This window comes from Raphanus sativus, chromosome 8, assembly GCF_000801105.2.
Source record: "Raphanus sativus cultivar WK10039 chromosome 8, ASM80110v3, whole genome shotgun sequence".
Taxonomy (NCBI): domain Eukaryota; kingdom Viridiplantae; phylum Streptophyta; class Magnoliopsida; order Brassicales; family Brassicaceae; genus Raphanus; species Raphanus sativus.
The window spans coordinates 13,184,353-13,190,352 of NC_079518.1; the positions used below are offsets into that span (position 1 = coordinate 13,184,353).

Sequence of the window (6,000 nt, forward strand, 5' to 3'; positions counted from 1 at the left end):
TTTATGATTATGGCTCTCTTTATAAAGGAAAACAAATCTTAATTTGTCTTGACTTTGGCGTCAACTGGTGGAATTGGGTGTATTTTGATTAACTCAAGTCGTCAGATTGGCTGTATTTTCCAAGTCTTCTAATGAATGATGTGGGCCACATTTTTTAAATTTCCACGCATTTCAATTATTTGGACCAATGATTACGGCTAGCTTCATAGTTTACGGTCATGTTGATTAATCACAAAGATTATTTTCTTGACGGCAATTAATCACTAAGATAGAAGGTTAGAATCAGTAACAAGAAATTGTTCAACCGGAGGCGGACCTAGAGTTTTACTTAGTGTGATGCACTTAGTGTACATCCTCCAGTATTTGCAATACATGACAAGATTTTCTTCACTTATTGATATCAAGCTATGCAATGCATGACGTCGTAAAAAGGTTATATCATGCAGATATATACATCCTCGGATAGATAATTGGATTGAAAGATATAATTTAGTTTCTTGAAAAAGATGCCAATTGTTTTTGCTAAGATTACTGAGTTTATAAGAGCTGGTAAAATTGAATAATATTACTGATGTAGATATTAGCATATGCCAAAATTAATTCACTACATCAAAATTCAAAAGAGAAAACTTCATTCAGAATTTTTTTTTAAGGGGAGTGTATTGAATTAAGTGTTTTAAGAGATTTTGGAGTGTTTTAGTATTAGTGAGATTTAGGTGAGTTTTGAAGTTGTTTGAGTGATTTTAATAAAAGTTTAAAGGTAAAAATAAAATTTATAGTTAATTTGGTAAGATATTTTTAAAAATTTTAGATTTTTTTAGGTGATTTAACTGAAGTGATAATATTTAACGCAATAGACTCGGCATTGAGGCCCTAAGGTCAAACATTTTGTCTGGAAACTGCTAAAACGAGCTCTACCCGTGGGAGAACGCTTGGTTGAGCGCCATATAGATGCTGACCCAAAGTGTAAACGATGTGGCTGCAATGAATCTATACTTCATCTTCTTTTCCAATGCCCTTTTGCTCAAAGAGTGTGGCAACTTGCCCCTTTTACGCTTGAGGTGGACTACAGAGGAATCATAGATTTGATGGCAAGTTGGCCTACTATCTGCTCGCAAGCGTGTTTACCTCCTTCTGGAGTTACATCTAAAGCTCTCATCCCATGGATCATGTGGTCAATCTGGAAATAAAAAAACAAGCTTGTGTTTGAAGGTTTCTCTCTCTCTCCCGAGGAAACACTTTCTTCAACAATCAAACTGGCTAGAGAATGGAGCATCAATAGCAAACCAGAGTCAACCCCTCCTCACAGCAGCAACAAGGCGGCAAATACAACAGATGTTGAGGTCCTGGTAGTTAACTCTGACGCAGCCTGGATTGATTCCTCTAATGTTGCAGGACTTGGATGGACGATTCCCTAGACACCGTACAATCTGGAGTTTCAAGATCGGGTCGAGTTCGTAGCCTCTCCACTAGTTGCAGAGGGTCTGGCGATGAGAGAAGCGATACGGTCTTGCTGCCGTCAAGGCCTTCAAAAGATAAGACTAGAGTCGGACTCGGCTCAATTAATCCGCTGTCTCAACTCTGGCTCTGTGGTTACAGAACTTCATAGCATTGTTTCGGATATTTTAGCTTTTGCTTCTGAGTTTCAGTCAATCTCGTTTCTCTGGATCTCTAGAGAGAAGAACATGATTGCTGATAATTTGGCCAAGTTGGCGTTAACTCTTGTAGACAATGTGGTGGTTGTGGATGCCTTTATTGCTCCCAACTAACTTCCTTTGCTTTAATCAAGTATTTGTGTTTCAAAAAAAAAAAAGACTCGGCATTGAGCCTAATGTCTGTGCATTAAAAAAAGTGTGAATTGACAATTGAGTATCTAAAACTAGAAAAAAATGCTTGTGGGAAGAAAAGTACGTGGCGACCAATATCAAAATCCCAACCAAAATCCATGTTTTCACCACCTACCAAACCATGAAGACTATAAGACACTTTCATAACAGCTACAACTTAAAACTCACACCTACGGAACACCATTACCTTTCATTAAAAGTAGCACCATATACCTTATCAAGACGATGTAAAGCTTGTTCTCCTTGTGTTGAGCAAACCAATTCTCAAAGACGTCACCATAGCTGATCCGAGACATTTTTCCTTTGGTGTTGCCATCACTATGAAGCATACTTACTAGCTAAAAGTAACATGAGAAAAAGTTTAGTTATCTCAACGGGAAAAACACTCAAGACAAAGTTTTGGTTCATAACTTTGTGACAGTCCACAAAAAGAGTTGTGACTGCGAGCCTAGTGCCAAACCGGTAAAGAAAAAACCTGACTTTCCATTTTTTGCCATATATTGTTTTCGTTGTGACAAATAAATAGTTGTCATTACAAATAATCTAAAAATAAGATGAAAGAAATAAAAACGTTGTTGCAATCAAGATTTTGCAGTTATGACAGTCGTCTATACTCTTGAGTATATTTGTTGTGTTGGTTTTGGCTCTGGTCTCATAGATTTTGTTTATATACAACTCCGCAGGCTTTTAACCTTCAAACCAGTAAAGATTTGTATCTTAACAGAGTGGTAGGTCAAGTCCGTGCTATGAATGTTGGCAATAGCATGCTTTTTGGTGGTACAAGTATAAGTATTTTAGTTTTCTCTCGCTTTCTACTTGTGTTAGTTCTCTACTTCCTTGATGGCTCTAAAGTAAGTTACTTTTGTACAGTCTGGTAACTTATATGTCTGGAAAGCAACTGATCACCCAGTCTGATCCTTTCACATGTGTCACATCTCTGGAGGGATGCCACAGTGGGTGAAGTCATATGATTTATTGTTGGAGGTCAGCGACTATACCGACACGGCGGCACGATCACCTCCCTCCTATGTTCAGATCCGTATCTCATATCTTCATTGGATGGAACCGTCAAAGTCTGGGCTTATTCTCAAAATGGAAGATTTGTTATTGAACAGAATAACCCACAACCAACGACGAGGCTACATGGATTCTGTGAGAGGATGGAACCAGGCTGACGACTAGCCTTGTAGAGGTGGACGAGGGATTGAGGATTAGCGAGGTAGAGATAAGAAAGGCGAAATCCTCGGATACGAGCTCGTTGGTGGCGCATTGAACTGAAGGGATAGAGAGTTGTGGGGAAGAGAGAGGAAGAGATGGAGTTTATACAGAGAAGAGATTAGCACTTTCTTCAGAGGATTAGATCTGGTCTACCAGACAGCTCTAGATACAACTAGTGAAGGAAACTTTAACACCAGGAATCGAGAAGATGCTGTGAGACTTATTAAAAACTTGGTAACTAGCAACAGTACCAAGAACACTGATTATGAGAGAAGAAAAGCGGCCAATGCCCTAGGAAAAGAACAGTTGGACGACATGCAAGCCAAGCTAGACAGTGTTAACAAGATACTGAAGAAACAAGTTAGCTTCGCTGAAGAAGTAGAAGCTGTAGACTGATGAGGAAGAGGATGTGAACTACATAGGAGGTTTCCAGAGATATGAGAATCAGAATCAGAACAAGAACTTCTATGGCAACAGTCAAAGGAGTAATTTCAACCAGAACTCACAGTACCAGAAGCTTTTCAGCGACAGCAACTACAACAGCAACAAGAATCTCACCAATTTTTCCTATCAGAATCCACCACCACCTACTAAGGAGAGCAAGATTGGAGCCATGCTTGACTCAGTTCTAGAGGGTCAAAAGAAGCTCACAGTGGATTTCAATGGGAAAATAGATGCTGTGTACAACAGCCTGACTGCAAAATTTGACACCTTAAGCACTCATGTGAAGAAATTGGAGACACAGGTGGTTCAGACTTCAGAAGCTATTAGAAGGCAAGAAGCGTTCATCAAAGTGAGAGAGGAAGATCTCATCAGACACCACATCAATGCTATTGTGGTAGATGATTTCTGGCAAGTGGATGAACATGGGAACCCCCATAGAAAAGATGTTGAAGCCGGAGACTCAATGAATATCGACAGCCATCAATAAATACAGGATGATTGCGATCAGTCGATATGGGAAGAAGATTATCGTTCGATGTTCGAGATACCGCATCAATTGACAGAGTCCACGAGAACTACGGCTACGAGTAAACCAGTCCGGATCATGACACATGAAGAGTTTGCAGAGAAACACCCAAACCCACTCCACCCTTTTGCCGATCGATCCGAAGAGGAAGAAATCGATTACCCTACTGCTACCCCCATCGATCGACATGACACTACTGTCATCGATCGATGCGAACCTATTATACCCCGAGTGCAGCTACCTAAGATCGACGTAGCCCTACTCGATGCACTCAAATTCCGACCCAAACCTTCAGATAACCTATCAAAAGAGGTTGAGGATACATCAGAGCCTATAGAGATAGAAAAGGAAAGTGCAAAGAGGACCTTAAGAAAAAAGAAAAGAGAAGGTTCCCAAGCACCTTAAAAGCGAGGCTAATACAAAAGAGTTGGAGAACTTCAAAAAGAGAGTTTTGAAGATCCCAACAGAAAAACCCTTTGAAGAAGCATACTTCACACACATGTTGTGGATGTTCTTCCGAGAGACAAGAGTAACAGAGGCTGACATTGAGAAGATGTTCAACCAAATCAGAGATGAGCTCAAGAAGAAGATTACATTGAAGAAGAAGAGTGATCCAGGGGAGTTCATTATCTCATGCCGCATTAAGGGCATTGAATTCACCCGTGCACTATGTGATACATGAGCATCAGCCAGATTCCTACCAAAAGTTATGGCAGACCACCAATGTTTGAAGGTAGAACCTACAAAGAAATTCTTTTGCTTTGTAGATTGTTCGAGTAAGAGTTCATTGGGAATCACCAGAGACCTTGAGGTACATATTGACAATGCCCTAGTTCCAGTTGACTTCAATGTCCTAGACATAAAGTTAAATTGGAACTCTTCTCTATTACTTGGAATCTTAGCCACTGTTGGAGCTGTTTGTGATTTGCAAATAAACAAGATTTGCTTGACACTGATCAACCCAAAGATTCACTATGATCCAGTCAAGATTGTTAAGCCACATACGTCCTGTAACCAGCCTCCAGATGAAACTAAACTCGTAGCAACATGATACTGTGAAGTCGAGTACGAAACAGAGTATTCTGAATCGAACGACACTTGCACAGAGTCATCGATTGACACTGCTAACCAGCCATCGATCGACCAGTCTGTAATCACATCGACCGATTCAGGCGATAGTTTTCACTCCACATCGATTGATATTGATCACTTTTTTGGTGACTATTCAGTTGGGAGTTGGGAACCAGACTACTACCAGGCTATATGCGCAGTAGAGACACATGAAGAGGAGCATGATGATGAATACATAAGGGAAAGAAAAATAGAATACTCGTTCCTCCGAAGAGAAGAAGATTATGACGAGGACTACAACATGAATATCCCATACACTTACACCCAAGACGTGTACCATCCTCCAGTGAATACAAGGGATGATGAGTATGATGAGGATTACTGGAAAGAAAGAGAAATTGAGTACTCTTTCCTTCGTAGAAATGAAGTGCCCACCCGATATTTTTTCCACCCATTCATCCATCACGACAGCATGAAGACACCTTCCAGGAAGGCACCAGTCACAAACCGATCAAGAGATTAGACAAAGCGAAATAGATCGTCGCGTATAATTTTCAATTAATAAAATAGGAAAAATGATTTATATAGGTGTTGTTCATGTCACTAATTACATATTATTATCTAATGTTTGTTATATATTATAAATATTTTATTCATTATGAAATATGTGTCGATATTACAAAAGCAAATAATAATATCTTTTTTTTTGTGTAGAACAAATCAACCATAAACATATTGTAGTCTAAATATATAATGTATGACATATTTGTCTTATGTTAACCTGAAAATGGTTATAAGAAATTAAAACTAGAAATAAATACTCAAAATAAAAAAAATTCTCTATTAGTGATATTGCAAATTAATGCATTTATTATAAAACATTAAAAATTAAAA

The 6,000-nt window shown here is 38.9% G+C and overlaps 1 protein-coding gene across 1 annotated transcript in view; it reads right to left on the reverse strand.

The window, feature by feature from the left end:
• Positions 1–5,573: 5,573 nt before the first annotated feature.
• LOC108818938 (protein LIGHT-DEPENDENT SHORT HYPOCOTYLS 9-like) overlaps positions 5,574–6,000 on the reverse strand; it is a 17,909-nt gene continuing 17,482 nt past the window's right edge. The window contains exon 2 of the mRNA XM_056991557.1: positions 5,574–5,588. The gene's annotated coding sequence lies outside the window, so the exon portion shown is untranslated. The remainder of the gene's footprint in view (positions 5,589–6,000) is intronic.